This window comes from Sphaeramia orbicularis, chromosome 8, assembly GCF_902148855.1.
Source record: "Sphaeramia orbicularis chromosome 8, fSphaOr1.1, whole genome shotgun sequence".
NCBI lineage: Eukaryota > Metazoa > Chordata > Actinopteri > Kurtiformes > Apogonidae > Sphaeramia > Sphaeramia orbicularis.
Genome location: NC_043964.1, coordinates 5,026,820 through 5,047,906, shown reverse-complemented (window position 1 = coordinate 5,047,906; position 21,087 = coordinate 5,026,820).

Below are 21,087 nucleotides of genomic sequence, written 5' to 3'. Positions count from 1 at the left end.
TACCTGACCTGGACACCACCGACGCAGAAGTGCAGCCGGCTCCGTCTCACGAGCCCCTCTGGGAGATGGGGACCTTGGTCTCACTCGGGACGGTTCTGGCGCTGGAAGGATGCAGAGGTAGGATGGGGAACAGCCCTCCGCAGAGGGTCCTCCTGGCCTCAAACTGGAACACGCAGTGCGGAGGAACTGGCCAGTGGAGGCGGGTCGCAGAAGCCGGTTGTTCTAGAACTATTACCTTTGATCACCTGTGGCTGAGTGTGGAGTTAGAGGAATAGTCAAGTGGTAATCATGAAGCTCCGCCCACCCTCCCCCTCCAGTGAGTTTCTTGTACCAAGGGCCCAACATGGTTATGTTTCAGGGGGGCCAAAATTGGTGTCAGTGCCCCAGGGTGATAGTAATGTGCCTTAAGGCTGGAAGCAGCAGGTATAAAACAGAATAAAGACGATGAAGAAGTCTGTTCTGAACCACTGGAGAAACATGGACATGTTTGTGTCCTGTTCATTATTTAAAAGCAGATTCATCTGTTTGCTGATGAAATGTCAGATTTATTTCCTTTCCAATGTCAGTACTGATTCTGTGTTGCATGGCTGTAGTTGGCAAATAATTGGGTTACAGCTCAAAATTGTACTTTAGTATCACTAAATAAATCTGCCTACCTATTGAATCTACCTTTAAATTTCTCAAACATATTACGTGTTCTTTTGTGATCACTGAAAAACCACTATAAAAACAACCATAAAATTCCCCCAATTCCCCCAAAACGTACCCAAGAACCACCCAAAAACAACCCAAATTACCTAAAAAAAAAAAAACACGAAAAAACAACCCCAAAACCACCAAAAAACCATCCTAAAACTACCCAAAAAACACACAGAAACCACACAAAAACCATCCTAAAAACCACCCAAATTATCCAAAAACCCAGCAACCCCCCCTCCAAAAATTGACCCAATAACCACCCAAAACAACCCAAAACCACCTAAAATAACCCAAAAAAAATCACGCTAAAAACAACCCAAAAATTACACCAAAACCCCGCACCCCCCCGCACACACCAAAAACTACCTAAGGACCCGCCCCAAAACAACCCCAACCCCCACCCCCCCATAAAAAAAACACCTAAATTTTTTTTTAATGAATATGAATCAATTAATACTGAATCGAATCGAATCGTGATTAATCAGTTCAGAACCTTTTGAATCAAAAACTAAGCGATTAAGGAAATTGGCCATGACACCCAGCCCTGCTCATAGTGTGCGCAGGACTGAACCCTTGGAGGACCGGATTTGGCCCGTGGGCCGTATGTTTGCCACCCCTGGTCTCCACTGTTCAGGCTTTAGTAATACGTGGAGCCCCTGCAGGTCACCGCTATTAATTCCAAACTTATGCAGCTACTCTTCCATTAATCTAAATTTAGCGTCTAGACTAAGCCGGTGTTTGACGGTGGACGCCGTGCCAACCAACCAATCACCTAATAGATTTTCTGCCCTCTGGCCGACCGAAGACAAGGTCCAGTATCTGCGAACTAATCATAGCCACAGTCTGGTTCTCGCAAACCAAGGTCAGAGGACCAGTGACCACCAGAGCCCAGAACCGGGGTGGGGGGGGTGGGGGGGGAGTATGTGAAACCCACAGAGTGAAGCTGAATATTCAGACTGAAGCAGAGTTTAATGAATACACCGAGCTAATGATCATTGTAGAGATGAACAGCTGGTTTGTGTTGCTGTTCATCTGCCTTTGGTGTTTTATCTTAATTAACTGCACACATATGTTGCAGAGATGTTCCCGCTCGGAGGAGGAGGAAGAGGAGGAAGAGGAGGAAGAGGAGGAAGAGGAGGAAGAGGAGGAGGTGGATGGGACCGTCTACATGCACAGGTCAGATGAGGAAACAAGAGGAATCAGGTTTACAACACGTCAACAAGGAGAGAGAGGAGGACGAGAGGGTAAATGAGACAGAGATGGAGAGAGGGAAGGAGGGAGGAGGAGAGGGGGGAGGAGGAGGAGGAGGAGGAGGGGGGGGGTTATACCATCCTGTAACCTTGTGTTCCCCATGGCCATGCTGCCCCTGGGCTGATGTACCCCCCTCCAGCAATTAATCATCTGATACCGAGCTTAGTCAACCGACAACCGACTCACCCACATCCTAATTAAAGAGAGGAGAGAGGAGGAGGAGGTGGGGGGGGGGGGGGGGGGAGGAAGAGGAGAGGAAGAGGAGAGGAAGAGGAGAGGAGAGGAGGAGGAGGAGAGGAGAGGAGGAGGAGGAGAGGAGAGGAGAGGAGGAGGAGGAGAGGAGAGGAGAGGAAGAGGAGAGGAGGAGGAGGAGGAGGAGGAGAGGAGAGGAGAGGAGAGGAAGAGGAAGAGGAGAGGAGGAGGAGGAGAGGAGAGGAGAGGAGAGAGGAGGAGGAGAGGAGAGGAGAGGAAGAGGAGGAGGAGGAGGAGAGGAGTAGAGGAGAGGAGAGAGGAGGAGGAGAGGAGAGGAAGAGGAGAGGAGGAGGAGGAGGAGGAGAGGAGAGGAGAGAGGAGGAGGAGAGGAGAGGAGAGGAAGAGGAAGAGGAAGAGGAGAGGAGGAGGAGGAGAGGAGAGGAGAGGAGGAGAGAGGAGAGAGGAGGAGGAGAGGAGAGGAGAAGAGAGGAGGAGAGGAGAGAGGAGGAGAGGAGAGGAGAGAGAGGAGAAGAGGAGAGGAGGAGGAGGAGAGGAGAGGAGAGGAGAGGAGAGAGGAGGAGGAGAGGAGAGGAGAGAGAGGAGAGGAGGAGGAGGAGGAGGAAGAGAGGAGAGGAGAGGAGAGGAGAGAGGAGGAGGAGGAGGAGGGAGGAGAGGAGAGGAGAGGAGAGGAGGAGAGGAAGAGGAAGAGGAGAGGAGAGGAGGGAGGAGAGGAGGAGAGGAGGAGGAGGAGAGAGGAGAGGAGAGGAGAGGAGAGGAGGAGGAGGAGGAGAGGGGAGGACGAGGAAGGAGGATAGAGGAGGTGCAGTAATTCCAGGTTCTGTCTAATATCAACATCATGTGTCATTGAAGCATCTGTTCCTTTTTTATTTTGTTATTTTTTTAAACAGATAAACAGGGTTCTACCCACAGACAGTAGAACATTCCTCCTCCTCCTGGGTTTGAAGGGTTAGTTAATGATGTGATTTAATTATTAACACACAGATTAGTCATGTTTCCGTACTATTGTCGGGTAAATTTAAAGTGACCTTTAGGAATGTCGCAAGAAACGACAAAAAAAGTCAGTGAATTAAACAGATTTCATCTCATCAAGAGCAGTGAAGGTGGTTTAGACGAGTGTAATAAACAGAGTACCAGGGAACATGGGTACCAGGGTCATAAGTACCAGGGAACATGGGTACCAGGGTCATAAGTACCAGGGAACATGGGTACCAGGGTCATAAGTACCAGGGAACGTGGGCACCAGGGTCAAAAGTACCAGGGAACGTGGGTACCAGGGTCAAAAGTACCAGGGAACGTGGGTACCAGGGTCATAAGTACCAGGGAACATGGGCACCAGGGTCAAAAGTACCAGGGAACGTGGGTACCAGGGTAAAAAGTACCAGGGAACATGGGTACCAGGCTCATAGGTACCAGGGAACATGGGTACCAGGGTCAAAAGTACCAGGGAATGTGGGTACCAGGGTCATAAGTACCAGGGAATGTGGGTACCAGGGTCAAAAGTACCAGGGAACATGAGTACCAGGGTCATAACTACCAGGAAACAAGGGTACCAGGGTCATAACTACCAGGAAACATGGGAACCAGGAAACCAAGGTACTGAAGAACATAGGCACTAGGGAATATAAGTACTGTGGAACATAGGTACTGGGTACTGTGTAACATTGGTACTAGGGAACATAGGTACCAGGGAACACATGTACTCGGTACTGTGGAACATAAGTACTGTGGAACATAGGTACCGGGGAACATTGGTACCAGGGAACATAGGTACTGGGGAACATAGGTACACTCCCATGTTTTTCTAACTGAATCTGGTTCTGGTTTGAGATCCTTTTCAGGAACATTGTTTTATACTTGTAGAACCTTTTGGTTCATTGATGTTCTTCTATATGTATGTTCTCACTTCAGTGTTCTATGTGTGTTTTGTGGATAAATGAATGAAATCTGTATCGTCTGTATCTTCTGCTGCTTCGCTTTTACAAAACAGACTTTTAATCTCAACCAGTCATTTTTTTCTGGTTAAATAAAGGTTGAATTAAACCTAAAGCCCCCCCCCCCCGTCCGTCCGCCCGTCCGTCCACACAGGATTAGAGCTCCATGAGTAACCTGTGTTCATGTGGAAGGAGGAGGGGGGCTGGATCTGGATCCTGTTCAAATCTGTCATGTATGTAATTTAAACTACAGCAGAACGTATCTAGAGCGTATCAGTAAACACAGAGGTCCATGTGTGGAGAACCCTCTGTGGGATCTGCATGTGTTCTGCTGCAGAACTCTGGAGGCCGTCGTGGACATTCCTGGAGCCTCTAACATGCATATGCCCTAAAACCCACACTGAACCCCTTCAGAAGAGCAGAACCTGCTCAGATAATCCCACCAGCCAACAGTCAGGAGCGTTTTCCATCTTTAACAGTTATCTGTGAGTGGGATCCTATTAAATACTGAGTCCTGACTTCAGACGTGGGGATAATGTCAGTAAGAGCAAGTAAAAAAAAGACACACGATGGTGATATTCAGCCCAGAACACAGATATGGAGGTGATTTTCTAAACCGTGGAGGTCCCCAGGTTGTACGAGTAAAAGAGAAAACGAACACCCAAAGAAACAGCAACACCTCAAAGTGAAAATAATACGTCAAAAATGGAACAATCAACACTGACTGACTATCTATCTATCTATCTATCTATCTATCTATCTATCTATCTATCTATCTATCTATCTATCTATCTATCTATCTATCTATCTATCTATCTATCTATCTATCTATCTATCTATCTATCTATCTATCTATCTATCTATCTATCTATCTATCCTTTTTTATTCTATTCTATGTTCTATTCCATTCTATTTTATTCTGTTCTATTTTTTGTTCTATTATTTTTTGCTCAATTCTATTCTATTCTGGAACCAGAATCTCTAAATTATTATCAGTGTTTCAGTGTTAAAGTATGTGCATGTGTAAACGTGTGTGTGTGTGTGTGTGTGTGTGTGTGTGTGTGTGTGTGTGTGTGTGTGTGTCTTTTCATCTTGGGTCCTGGATACCAGGACACTCCATGTCCTCGCTCGTCTTCCTCCTGGCTCACACTCACTTGCGTTGCCCGGGCGACCTGCCAGCCAATTAGCTGAGGATGCAGAAGCAGCTGTCCAGTGGCAGGTGGACACCCCCACCCCCCCCACCCCCCCCACCTGCTCCTGCTAATGGCTCTGATCTAAAGGACCACAGGGGGAGGGGGGTCAACTGTGGAAGGGACCCACTGAACCCCCTGGTGGGTCAGTTCTGTGGACCGGACCCCCTGAACCCCCTGGTGGGTCAGTTCTGTGGACCGGACCCCCTGAACCCCCTGGTGGGTCAGTTCTGTGGACCAGACCGCCTGAACCCCCTGGTGGGTCAGCTCTCCTGTATTTCCAATATAATCATCTCCTCTGAAGGTCTGGTCTGGTCTGGTCTGGTCTGGTTTGGTCTGGTCTGGTTTGGTTTGGTCTGGTTTGGTTTGGTCTGGTCTGGTTTGGTTTGGTCTGGTCTGGTTTGGTTTGGTCTGGTCTGGTTTGGTCTGGTCTGGTTTGGTTTGGTCTGGTCTGGTTTGTAAGTGGTGGCTGATCTTTCAAAGCTGATCCCAAACACTGGGCCGTGGGGTAAATGTTTTCTATTTTCAGGTGGAAATCAATACAAACCTGGTGAGTTAATGAGTATTAGAGCAGCAGGACTCAATAAAATACAGTTTAAATGAAGACAAACTGCAACTGAGGCCAAGGACAAATATACAACACAGGAATGGAGCATATCATTAGCCTCATTAGCATCATCATCATAATAATAATAATAATAATAATGGATTGAATTTTTATAGCGCTTTTCTGGACCAACTCATACACAAATGGACAAAAGTCTGTGGACACGTTGAATTCAGGTGTTTCTTTTCTAACAGGGGTCTGGGATCCAAAACAATGATTAATGTCAGAATATAATTTTATATTATGGGATAAATATCATTGCATTGGTTAGTCTGGTTTTAATTGTTATGTTTGTTTCTAAAACGACTCAGAGATAGTTTGGATTTAATTTCTCTCATCATTATTATTATTATTATTTCTTTTTATCCATGACCATGATTTAAAAAGTTCTACCTTTAACTTTCTCCAATATATTACATGTTCTTTTGTGATCACTGAAAAACCACCCTAAAAACAACCCCAAAATTCCCCCAATTCTCCCAAAACTTACCCAAGAACCACCCAAACACAACCCAAAATTACCTCAAAAAAACCCACCTAAAAACAACCCAAAAAACACCAGAAAACCACCCTAAAAACGACATAAAAAACCACATATAAACCACCCAAAAATCCCCCAGAAACCACTCTAAAAACAACCCAAAAACCACCAAAAAAAACCATCTTAAAACAACCCAAAAACCACATATAAACAACACAAAAATCCCCCCAAAACCACCCTAAAAACAACCCAAAAATTACCCCAATTCCCCCAAAACCTACCCAAGAACCACCCAAAAACAACCCAAAATTACCTAAAAAAAAAAAAAAAAACAAAACACCTAAAAACAACCCAAAAACCACCCTAAAACTACCCAAAAGCCACATATAAACCACCCAAAAATCCCCTCAAAAATCACCTAAAACCCCCCAAATTATCCAAAAACCCTGCAACCCCCCCTCCAAAAATTGACCCAAGAACCACCCAAAAATAACCCAAAAACCACTTAAAAATTACCCTAAAATCACCCTAAAAACAACCCAAAAATTACCCCAAAACCCTGAACCCCCCCGCCAAAAAAACCCAAAACAAAAAAAAAAACACTTAAAATCTTTTCTTCTGTGGCCCTACTCCGCTGTCGTATTCCACCACTGGAACAACTGCAGACAGAGGTTTTGTTTTTATGCAAATGCTTTATTTTAGACATTTGCATTGAACCTGTTGTCACTTTAAAATCTCCTTTTTCAAGTTTACAATGGATGCAGAAAACGTGTTCTTGCGTCACACATTCCACCTTACAATGCCTTCAGTTAGCTTGTTTACCATAATGTATATTCAGCTGGAGTCATTTGTTAATTTCACATTTATAAAACAGAACATGAAACTAATTTGCTGCACTTTGTGCGACTTTACCACTTGCTAAGTTTCAGCTCTTGTCCTCAGTTTGGTGTTGACGCTCACGATAAATTCAATCTGTAGTTTTCATTATCATTAAACCGCAGTACAGTATAGATGTAGAGCTTCACAGAAGAACATAATAGATCCATTAAGTAAAAATGACTGTTTGTTTTTTCTTAGCTAACCCTTAACCTTCATTGGAACAGATTTTATATCAGTAATTAATTTGATTTCTGTCGGTAATGTGTTATTGTTTGATGAGAATAACAACATAATTGGCACCGTAAAGAAAAGGAAATAATTTCATCAGACGTGACGCAGTTCAGTCAACATTCATGAAGTGACATTATTATTTTTATGACAGACGGCTCACACATTAGAAGCCCTTCATTATGGCCACGCGAACATGGAACTGCGTTCTTTCCATGTTCAGAATACCCACAGGTTCAACCATGTGTTCTGCATGGACTGGACTTTCCTCACTGTCGCTCGGCACGTTGGGTGAGTATGTAAGTGGTGGGGGGGGGTTGGACTCTCCTCACCCCTATGAGATAAGAAAGCTGCCAAAAATATTCATGCGCATTAAACAGATACACATGCATATTAGCCTGTAGCTGTGCAAAAAATAAATACAGCTGTGCAAAAAATATAGTTGTGCAAAAAATAAATATGGTTGTGCAAAAATAATAAACTGAGTTGTGCAAAAAAAAAATAGTTGTGCAAAAAAATAAATATAGTTGTGCAAAAAACAAATACAGTTGTGCAAAAAATATAGTTGTGCAAAAATAAATATAGTTGCGCAAAAAACAGAGTTGTGCAAAAAATAAAATTATGCAAAAGTAAATATAGTTGTGCAAAAAATAAATATAGTTGCGCAAAAAATAAACATAGTTGCGCAAAAAATATAGTTGTGCAAAAAAAATGTAGTTGTGCAAAAAATAGAGTTGAGCAAAAAAAAATAAATTGAGTTATGCAAAAATAAATATAGTTGTGCAAAAAAATATAGTTGTGCAAAAAATAAATACAGTTGTGCAAAAACTATTGTTGTGCAAAAAATAGAGTTCTGCAAAAAATATAATTGCGCAAAAAATAAACATAGTTGCACAAAACATTAATGTAGTTGTGCAAGAAACAAATATTGTTGTGCAAAAAATAGTTATGTAAAATAAATATAGTTGTGCATGAAATAAATATGTGTAAACTCTTCAGTGAAAAACTAACAAAATAAGATAAACATACTTTTTTTGTAAAAAAAAAAAAAAAAAAAAGTGTGGAATCCGTGGATCCTCTGCTCCAGAAATAATGTCTGCGAAGTGGGGACGGAGTTTTGAAAGTAGAGTCACGGTGGTGAGTTCGTATTCATGATATCGGAGAAAGCACAGTCGTAAAGTTACATTTCATGTTTGTAATTCTTGATGTCAAAACTTTTTCCTTCATATTTTGATAAAATACATACAATATATTTTATGTACAACTGAACTCATTCAAGAGTTTAAAAATATCTTTTTTTTTTTTTTTTTTTACATAACTATGGACTGAAATACACACATTTCTATCTCATGCACATTTTGACATGAAACTAACTCCATACATATGACTAATATCTCCCAAAATACTGGTCCAATCAACTTGCCGTTTCCGTGAGTCTGTTCCTTGTGTATGAATACATAATTATGCCGAACGGCAGCTGTCAACTCTGTACAGATTTAGTGTGATACCCCGGACACACACACACACACACACACATACCATTTGGCTTTTATAATACAGAACAGTGGTTCCGAACCTTTTTTTGGCTCCTGACTCCATTTTAACATCACAAATTTCAGGAGACCCCAGACATCAGAACAGAAACTTTTTTTCTGGCGAAAATTAATTTGTTTTTGATCACGTAGTAGTTTGCTATACTATGTTGCAAATAAACATTAATTTTAGACAACATTTAGCCTATATACTGTACATTTTTATTAGTAAGTTTTAATTTTTTTATCAGTTACTAGAAATTCCAGGCGACCCCACATGGGGTCCGGACCCCAAGGCTGAAAAACACTCATATAGACCCTGTATGCATGTGTTTGTATCTTACGCACACTAATATTTTGACAGCGGTCTTAGCCCGTACGCCACTCTGCACGTTGGATAATTAGCTCCGTCCGCAGCTATGGGGGGGGGGGCAGCGATGTGACGGCCTTTTGTGACCGGCTTGCTCCTCTCGCCGTCGTAAAAAACGCCTCGACCCTTTTTCACTTTTATAGTCGGAGGAGTAATATATGGCTTTATTTACGAGGACAGGCCCTGACAGATTTAATATTTTAATTCGGTTTTATGACCTGAACACAGGGCCGCGAAGCTTTTACGAGGAGGCGGCGGCGTGGATGGGTCGAGCGGCGGCGACCACCGTGAGGGGCAGGAAGTGACAGATAGAGCCATCCCTCATGGATCTGTGGCTAAATACCAAACATATCTCTGCCGCTGCCGCCTCCCCTTCATGTCTCTATCACCCCTCCCCCCTCCCTTGCTCCCTCCCCCCTCCCTCGCTACTCGTCGACCCCATAACTCCAACCAGAAGACGCGACCGCAGAGCAGACAGTATAAGTCTAATGGAGGCCAGATTGATGGTTGAAACGATTCGGCGCCGGTGCTGGGGGGCGGAGGGGGGATTCATGCCTCACACCATCTCACTGCTATCGGTTTTAAAGATTGATGAATCCGAACAGAAGATACGGCCCACTAAACTTTTTTCCGAGCTTTTCACGGCTTCGGCGATATCCCGCCAATACTTCGGCCGCAGTTCAAGGTTCAGAACGTTAGCGGTTTGATTGATGAACGCCACGATTCCAGCTCTCACACGTACATCATTGGTGTTTTATTATTTTTTTTTTTTTCAAAAAAGCACGAGTCAAATACTTCTTTTTTTCCAGAATGAAAAAAAACTCAAACCCATCTCGAACCACCACCACTTTGATTACTTTTAATGGAAATCAATAGGGTTTCGGCGCTAGCTCTCCCAGAGAATTTTTAATCAAGAAAAATTCATTATTTTACCGACCCCCCCCCCCCACATGCTCCATTATCATCTGTCTTAAGACAAAGAACCAATAATAACCCAGATAACCCCCTAACCCGGGCACCGCACTTTTCTTTTTCTTTTTTTTTTTTCTGCCAATTAAGGCGTTTATCGTTTGACATGAAATTAACTGTCCTCAAAGGTTGATTTAAGGAAACTTCCAAAACAGAAACTTTGAGGAAAAAAAAAAAAAAAACACCCCCAGCAGAGGTCTTCAAAAGAGACGTATCCGGTGGGAGTGGGAGCGGTTCCCATGGGAACGGCCAAATGAGCGTCTACCCAGCCTCACCCTCCGGTCCCAGCGCCGGGAGAACACAAGCATTATCGACCTGTCTGAGGGCGAACAGCTCGACCAATCAATGACTCTGTGGGTCCCCTGAGGATGAGTGTGTGTGTGTGTGTGAGTGTGTGTGTGTGTGAGTGTGAGTGTGTGTGTGTGCGTGTGTGTGTGTGAGTGTGTGTGTGAGTGTGAGTGTGTGTGAGTGTGTGTGTGTGAGAGTGTGTGTGTGTGTGTGTGAGTGTGTGTGAGAGTGTGTGTGTGTGTGTGTGAGTGTGTGTGTGTGAGTGTGTGTGTGTGAGTGTGTGTGTGTGTGTGTGCGTGTGAGTGTGTGTGTGTGTGTGTGAGAGTGTGTGTGAGTGTGAGTGTGTGCGTGTGTGAGTGTGAGTGTGAGTGTAGGTGTGTGTGTGTGTGCGTGTGTGTGTGTGTGTGTGTGTGTGAGTGTGTGTGTGTGAGAGTGTGTGTGTGAGAGTGTGTGTGAGTGTGTGTGTGTGAGTGTGGGAGTGTGTGTGTGTGAGAGTGTGTGTGTGTGTGTGAGTGTGAGTGTGTGTGTGAGAGTGTGTGTGTGAGTGTGTGCGAGTGTGTGTGTGTGAGTGTGTGTGTGTGAGTGTGTGTGTGTGTGCATGTGTGTGTGTGTGTGTGTGTGTGTGTAGTGGCAGTGCCAGAGTGATTCCTGTCCGACACAAATCACTAGCCTTAATTGACAGATGTGGAATTGGTTTAAAAAGCCCAGTAGCCCCGCCCACCGGCCCGCCCCCTTCCTTCAGGCCTGACACCAGAGAAGAAGAGTTAGAGTTAGAGTCAATAAAGGAAGAGGACAGAGGAGAGGAGAGAAAGAAGAGGAGAGAAAAGAAGAGAAGAGAAAAGAGGACAAGACTAATACTGGTACTATTCAGGAGAATAGAATAGAATAGAATAGAATAGAATAGAATAGAATAGAATAGAATAGAATAGAATAGAATAGAATAGAACTTTATTGTCACTGTTACAGGAAAAATGAAACTCTGTTTAACATCAAACATTTTCTCATAAATAAGACTATATAAAAATATCACACAAACTGCACAAAAAAAAAAAAAAATAGACAATATACAAAATTATAAAAAATACTCAACTATACAAAAAACCACCTTTGTTACGTCAGTGGAATAAAGACATATGACATGAATATAAACTGCAGTCACAGGCTGTGTGATTTTCTGTACATATTTGTGCTGTAAATTCTATGTTTCTTGTGAAATCAGTGTTTGTAACATTAATGCACTTAAATAATAAATGTTTGACAGTGATCAGTGCTGTCGACTGTTGTGTAGAAACTTTTTAATTACCTTTTATCAAGTGTAATCATACAACAGAACCACTTCTATACAAATATGACACAAGTCTAAGCTGTTCTATAATGTCATGTGGACGTATATCTTCTATTATCAGGAACTGTGTTCGTGTAAACACACTAATACCAAACATATTCAGTTTAATGTCACAGATGAAGCCAGTTAATGGGAAACCTTGTGTACAGGATGTTCAGGTACAGAACAGCGCAGGCGTCTGACTGTTTCAGCCCACTTCCATGGAACAGAATTATGTAGATAAATTACAGCCTAATGTAATTAGCGCCACCGCGGAGCTCATGTGATCACCACCATTTATCTGAGTGAACGCACCAACACAAGTTCCACTAACAGGTGGTACAACCTGACAACGACGGGGAACGGGAGGTCACACACTGGTTTAATTACACTGTGGACCTGGTGGAATACACTGCAGATTTAAGCGGGGGTCTGCCCCCCCCCCCCCCATATGCCCTTATGGAGGTAAAAACATGGAAATAAACTACAGTTACTGGTTGTTTAAAAAAAAAAAAAAAAGTGCCTTAAGTTTAAAATTATTTAGGAATATTGACTTGAGATGGTTGGCATGATTTTGTTGTTGATTTTTTTTTTTTTTTTTTTTTTGGGGGGGGGGGGGGGGTCTAAAAAGGTGGAAAAGTGTCAGATTCCAAAAATAAACCCAGTTTCATAGGAGCACCCATTTATGAAATACGTCCAAACAGATAGTAGACCACATTGTAAAAAAAAAAATAAAATAAAAAAATGTTTAAAAAACCCCTGGCAACCTGGCAGCAAGGGTGCCGAAAAAATACTGTTAAATAACGGAAAATAACCATTTTGTAAAAATACGGTAATTTTCCATAATTAAAATACAGTTTTTTGCCCTAACTTTACATGAGATTTTGCATATTTTTTTGACTTTTAATGTTTAATAAAGAATATTTCCATGTATTAAAACAATCAAATTACATATATATATATATATATATATATATATACATACATACATATATACATACATACATACATACACACATATATACATACATACACACATATATACATATATACACACATATATACATATATACACATATATACACATATATTTATTTATTTATTTATTTATTTATTTATTTATTTTTTCCAATGAGACTCAGTTGTCCAATCCACTGATAAAAACTGTATTTGGACAGTTTATCAGTGCTTATACATGTTATACATTCACAAAAGTACATTTATTCAACATTTTTGTTGTGAAACCTCCTGTAATTACACAAGATATTTGTCAATTAATAAACAAGTCTGGTTAAACTTACAGAACAAATACTTCTTTTACGGTAAATTGTCAGTAATTTTATCTCGTTTTTTGTTTTTTTTTTTTTTTTACAGTAATAAACTTTAAATTAACAGTTTAATCTCACAAATAGAAAGAAATATTTGTGAAATTATGATACATTTGCAAATGCATTTTAACTGTATTTTTCTGTGAAAAAAGAAAAAATTCTTTTAAAAAATTTAAATTTTTTGGTTATTCACAGTTAGTTTTTTCATGTTATTTTACATTTGACATGTAAAATCACAGTTTATTTTTGTCATTTCATTGATATTTTCCTGTATCTTAAAAATGCAGGAAAAATCTGTAAAATAAACAGTGAAAATTCTGTTAAATTCTCCTGCTAGCATATAAAGCACTGAATGGTTTAGGCCCAAAATCCATCAGAGACCTTCTAGTCCAGTCTGAACCATCAGGACCACTCAGGTGGTCTGGTGCCGGTCTGCTCTGGGTTCCCAAAGTCAGAACTAAACCTAGAGGATCAGCGTTCGGTTTCTATGCTCCGTAGATGTGGAACAAACCACCAGAAAACCTCAGGTCTGATGTGTGAGTCTGAGTTCTGTTCAGTCCAGGTTCCAGACTCCGCTGTTCACTGCTGCCGCTGACTAAACTTTAGAAAGACTTTTTAAATGTTCTATTCTCCTTTGAAACTCTGCACTGCACCTCTTACTTTAATGTGTGTTTTTATATTTTTGGGTTTTCTGTGTTTTCTTACTTGCTTTTTTTCATCCCCTTTTACATGTTTCTTTTATAATGTTTTAAATGTGTTTCTTTTTCCCTGTCGTCGTACTTCAGTCTCATGTGTGAAGCACCTTGAATTTCCTTGTTGCTGAAATGTACGATACAAATAAACTTGCCTTGCCTAAATTACAGGTATTTTTTACAGTGCAGAACATGTGCTTAACTCTAGTTGTGTTTTTCTAAAAGTACTCGTACCTATAAGGGAAAGTTGCTCCAGTGTGTTCTTCAGTAAAGGCTGGTGGACAAACGGATGTCTGGCCGAGGTCTTTCATCTCCATTCAACAAGTCACACTGATCAAACTAAAGGCCAGGGACGGCTCGCTCCTGAGGCTAAATAATTAACCGGGCTTTAATTAAACCTATAAACGAGCTAATGACCCCTGGAGAGCCACAGGAGGTGGAGGAGGAATGGGGTGGACATATATGTGTGTGTGTGTGTGTGTGTGTGTGTGTGTGAGGGCTGAAGGTAGAAGACCAGAGGAACAAACAGCCTCAGAACGTGTCCTGATGAGCACACACACTAGCACAGGCCGGCCAGCTCATTTACTCTGACATTTGAACGAAGCCATCGCCGCAGGAAGTGACTGTAAGGAGGCACAAACGGAGGCGTGTGAGTCAGCCGACCGACTGACACCCGGCGCTCCATCCATCTGAGTCCAGGTGAACGAGAGCGCAGAGGACGATCGATAGAGCCGCGCTTTGATAGAGTGTTTGTGAGTGGCTGCATTTCCACCTATTGAGCTTCGCTGGTTCTAATAAGGGGGAAGATTTATAATGGCAGCGGACTAATGGCCGAGCGCTTGAACGGTGAGCTGACAAACACACAACTGCAAAGTGATAACCAGGGGAGTTGAATCACACCGGAGAAACGAGGCGTTAAAGACGCCGTCTGCGATGCGAATGTAGAGCGGAAATATTTACGAAAATAAAAGCGACGGGAAACAAAGTTCACCGGCAACTTCTACCAAGAATTAGAACCCACAGATGACTTCTACCAAACAGGGCTGTGTATCGGCAGGAATCTGGCGATATGATACAAATCACAATACTAGGATCACGATACGATACATATCACAATATATCATGATAATGTTTAAAAGGTAATTTTTTTATTGGTTTTGTTTCTTTTTTTAAAAGATTATCTCCTGGAAAAATTGAATTACTCCAGAAAAATGCACAAATACTAAACACATTTTTATTTGATCCCAACAGGATCTAATGCTATATCACAAAATGTTCCTCTATTAAAACAAATAGTTTTACAGACATTACAGCTGAAGATCCTGTTCAAATATTCATATTCTTTTCATTCAGAACTAATGTCACAACATCAAAAATAAACAAAAAAGAAAAACTAAAATGAACCTCCGCAATATCTGCATTTGAATAAATACCTAAAAATATCAATGCAGTACTTTTTAATATCGATACAATATTGTGAAATGAAATATCGCAATATATTGCAGAACCGATATTTTCTTACAGCCCTACGATCAAAGAACTATATTGATATCTGGAACCATTTCCACGTTATAAACCATCAAAATATGGACCATTAGAAGGAAAGGCAAATTTGTAATATTTCAAAAATTCATCAAAATTAAAAAAAAACAAATCAAAATTTGTCAAAACTGTAGCCAATCTTTGGAGACACTGTCCCAAGGAAGCTACATATAAACTTTAAAATGAACACGAAAAGTAGTTTCGGGGAAGAAGATCATTGAAATCTAGACATTTGTGACCTTGTGTTTGGCCCTTCAAGGTCACGTAAGGTCAAAGGTCATGAACCCAAATGAAAGTCCATATATGACTTCTATCAGTGCTCAATAGGAACTATATTAACACCTGTAACCATTTACATGATTAAAAGCATCCAAATATGAACCATTAGAAGGAAAGGAACATTTTTAATATTTCACAAATTTGCCAAAAATTTAAAAAAAAAAAAAAAAAAAAAATCTAAATTTGTCAAAACTGTGATACAACACACAGTTCAGATCAGTAGATGGTTTTGGTTTTTGAGGGTTAACAGAACAAATACATGGTTCTGGATGGGATAAAATGGCGAATTCTCCTCATTTTTTGAGTATTTTGCTAATTTTCTCTTCACTTCAGAAAAATGTATTCACTTTTATGCCTCATTTCAAGGTTTTTTGGTTCATTTTTCCCTTATTTTTCTAGTATTTTGCTCATTTTCATTTGCTCTGTGGTTGCTGTTCAGGTCTTTTAGGGTTAAAGGTGATTAAACAACAGTAAACCTTCCATTCTCTTCTCTTCTCTTCTGACTCATATGAGACCACTCTGTCGTAAACAGTCACAGCGTTCGTCAGATCCTCGTACATTTCTCCAGCGTACACACTTCAGAAAATGATCATTACATTAATTGTCTACTCCAAACATAATTGTCGTCTCGCTGATTAACACACGCCAACATTAGTCATTATTGTTTTGGGTGAGATTTCATAAATTGTCCCACCCGTAAATCCATCTCACACTAAAACTAACAGTTCTTTGGTTTTAATTATGTTCAATTCCACATCAGGCTGAAACCCGAGCTGTCATGTTCCTGTGTTTAATAACCTGCTGTGATGAAGATGAAGACGATGATGATGATGGACTTACAGATTTTCTCATCATTTTAAATAAACTGAACAAAGACACCCTCCTATATTCTGTCCTATTAGTTCTGCGGTTCCTGCGTCTCCAGTTAGGTTCTGGATAACGTCAGCCAATACCGCAAAGATCGGAAAACGCCATCATTTTCATCAGACTAATATCGCACCAATAGGACGCAGATCATCTTTCTCATTGGTTCCAGTGACAGCCCTCGCATTTAATCCAATTAAAGCTCCAGAAGCGTGTCACCACACACACACACACACACACGCACACACACACACACACACACACACACACACACACACACACTCATCTGCTCACATGCCTGCACACACTTAGCGTCTGTCTCCAGTATCTAGTACCTATGTTCTGCAGTACTGGCAAAAATGTACCAGGGAACATGGGTACTAGGGAACATAGGCACTGGGGAATATAGGTTCTAGGGAACATAGATACGAGGTACTGGAGAACATGGGTACTAGGGAACATAGGTTTCCCAGTACTTAGTGGCTAAGTACTGGGGAACATGGGTACTATGGAGCATAGGTACTAGGGAAAATAGGTACTGGAGAACATAGATACCAGAAAACATGGGTACTAGGTACTTGGGAACATAGGTACAAGGTGCCAGGGGACATAGGCACCAGCAAAAATAAGTACCAGGGAACATAGGTACTGGGAAACATAGGTTCTCATCCTCTTCAGTTCCAGTGCGGTTCCACCTGTGGTTTGCGGGTTCTCGTCCTCATCGGTTCCACCTGTGGTTTGGGGGTTCTCGTCCTCATCAGTTCTAGTGTGGTTCTACCTGTGGTTTGTGGGTTCTCATCCTCATTGGTTCCACCTGTGGTTTGCGGGTTCTCGTCCTCATCGGTTCCGCCTGTGGTTTGCGGGTTCTCGTCCTCATCGGTTCCGCCTGTGGTTTGCGGGTTCTCGTCCTCATCGGTTCCGCCTGTGGTTTGCGGGTTCTCGTCCTCATCGGTTCCACCTGTGGTTTACAGGTTCTCGTCCTCATCGGTTCTAGTGTGGTTCCACCTGTGGTTTACAGGTTCTCGTCCTCATCGGTTCCACCTGTGGTTCCACCGGTGGTTTGCGGGTTCTCGTCCTCATCGGTTCCACCGGTGGTTTGCGGGTTCTCGTCCTCATCGGTTCCACCGGTGGTTTGCAGGTTCTTGTCCTCATCGGTTCCACCTGTGGTTTGCAGGTTCTCGTCCTCATCGGTTCCACCTGTGGTTCCACCGGTGGTTTGCGGGTTCTCGTCCTCATCGGTTCCACCGGTGGTTTGCAGGTTCTCGTCCTCATCGGTTCCACCGGTGGTTTGCAGGTTCTCGTCCTCATCGGTTCCACCTGTGGTTCCACCTGTGGTTTGCAGGTTCTCGTCCTCATCGGTTCCACCGGTGGTTTGCGGGTTCTCGTCCTCATCGGTTCCACCTGTGGTTTGCATATGTTGTGATGGGCGGGGCTGCTGGTGCACACAGATGGGTGAACGCTCCACATTAATATCCTGCCTGGACGGCGGGGGGGGGGGGGGGGGGGGGGGGGGGCAGATTAATTTCCTCTTTACCACCAGTTAAAGCCGGCGCATGCGTGGAGGTGGAACGGTTCTAATACAGAAACCAGAGCTCACACCTTCATCCTGATGAGGAAGAGGATGGAAACCAGTGTGTGTGTGTGTGTGTGTGTGTGTGTGTGTGTGTGTGAACAAAGGTGTGATTGATTGACTCTGTGAGTGTTTGTGTCACCGCCAAGACCAAGAGTGTACAGGCATGTGTGTGTGTGTGTGTACGTGTGCGTGTGAGGGTGTGTGTGTGTGTGTATGTGTGCGTGTGAGGGTGTGTGTTTGTGTGTGTGTATGTGTGTGTACGTGTGTGTTTGTGTGTGTGTGTGTGTGGTGACACGCTTCTGGAGCTTTAATTGGATTAAATGCGAGGGCTGTCACTGGAACCAATGAGAAAGATGATCTGACTCCTGTTGGTGCGATATTAGTCTGATGAAAAGGATGGTTCTACAGTACCTATGTTCCCTGGTACTTATGTTAGGTACTAGGTACTGGAAAACATGAGTACTAGACACTGGGGAACATAGGTACTAGGGAACATAAGTACTAGGTACTGGGGAACACAGGTACTAGGTATTGGGGAACATAGGTTCTAGGTATTGGGAACACAGGTACTAGGTACTGGGAACACAAGTACTAGGTGTTGGAGAACATAGGTAGTAGGCACTGGAGAACACAGGTACTAGGTACTGGGGAACACAGGCACTAGGTACTGGGAACATAGGTACTAGGCAATAGAAACACAGGTACTAGGTACTGGGGAACACAGGCACTAGGTGCTGGGGAACATAGGTATGAGGTACTGGAGAACATCGGTAATGGAAACATAGGTACTAGTTACTGGGGAACATAGGTCTAGGTACTGGGGAACACAGGTACTGGGAACATTGGTACTAGGTACTGAGAACATAGGTAATAGCTACTGGGGAGCATAGGCACTAGGTACTGGGAACCTAGGTACTAGGCTCTTTGGAACATAGGTACTTGGTACTGGAGAACAAAGGTACTAGGTACTGGAGAACACAGGTACTAGGCCCTTTGGAACATACGTACTAGGTGTTGGAGTACAAAGGTACTAGGTACTGGAGAACAAAGGTACTAGGTACTGGAGAACACAGGTACTAGGCCCTTTGGAACATAGGTACTTGGTACTGGAGAACAAAGGTACTAGGTACTGGAGAACACAGGTACTAGGCCCTTTGGAACATACGTACTAGGTGTTGGAGTACAAAGGTACTAGGTACTGGAGAACACAGGTACCTGGTACTGGAGAACACAGGTACTAGGTACTGGAGAACACAGGTACTTGTAAACACAGGTACCTGGTATTGGAGAACACAGGTACTGGGGATCTTGGTACCATCTGCTGGTCAGTTCTTCATGTTCTAAATCCGAGCTGTTTTTGTGTCATTTTGTGGTTCTGTTTGGAGGGAACATCAGTCTGTTTTTTTTTTTTTTTCTTCACCACTTCATCACCACGCCGTCTTTGTTGAAGAACACTCTGGTGTAAATTAATGACATTTAGAATTCATTAGCACCAGTAAACGGTTTTCATTTTCCCACTTGTACCCACTAAGTAATCACAGAATATCTAAAACAACTACACGACCAAAAACATGGACACGTTCCCCCAGAATGAGCCGTTCCCCCCGCGGGCCGGGTTCTTACAAACACCAGGTCTGGATGTAATTATCGTTCCCCTCTGGGCTGATCGATATTATTTTGGAAATGCAGCAGCGAGTCAGAAATTACAAACGGAATAAACACGTGAATCACTGAGAAGTCTGAGGTTTGGGACGGAAACGTGTGTTCTTAAATTCCAACCAAAACCAGGCGGATCTGTGTATGAACCCTCGTGAATTATTGATGAACGGGTGTAATTCGGTCTGTGCATGTAGACGGAACATGGTCGGGGGAACAGGAACTTCATCAGAACCTGATCGCATGAATAATAACATGTACAGTAATCCTCTAGTGTGCACGGATAATGGGTTTACATGTCAAATCTGGACTGAACTTCTAAAGATTATGTAGAAAGAACCTGAAATGTGTTCAAATAGAAGCAGTTGTACCAATATTTTGTCCGTTTGTGTATTTGTTGATCCTCTATCAATTATAATAAATCATAAACTGAGGCAGAATGTTGTTAAAATTGAAGTTATTTTACTGAAGACATTTCAATTTGCTCCTAGTTGTTCATGTTATACGCGTTTTTTTTAAAGAAGTTGTAGATGTAAACATTTCCATGATGTAATTTTACGATATTTTTTAGAACTCTAAAATATAGAGAAAAGTTTGGAGTTGACATTATTTATAAGTTATTACGCATTTCCATTTTTAAAGGATAGTTTGTAGATGTAGGGATTAAGATGGAAATTAATCGTCTATAATCTTGCGTATTGGCACGTATTGAAAAAAAAACAAACAAAAAACTTCAGATGTAAATATTTTCACCATGTAATTTGAAATTTGTCTTTTTCGCTCTAAAACAGAGAAAACCTTGGAGTTGACATTATTTATAGGTTATTATATAGAAAAACAGTTCCAGTGTCCTTGTACGTCAGCGTCTGTTCTATGTTAAATTTGTGCGGTTGTTCAGGTTCTGTTCTGTGTTCCAGTTCTGTGGTCTGGATGCAGATCAAGCTAACAGTAGAAGTGGGCGGGACTTTCACTGGAGGAGAACTGAACTCATCCAATCACAGTCTGTGACTTCTATCAGTGATCAATAGGAACTAGACTGATCTCTGGAACCATTTACATGTTCTAAACCATCAAAATATGGACCAGTAGAAGGAAAAAGGGACATTTAGAATATTTTTTAAAAATGTGTCAAAAACTTAAAAATCTATTTTTTCAAATTTATTTTCTCAATTTTTCAAAAGTGTGAACAAA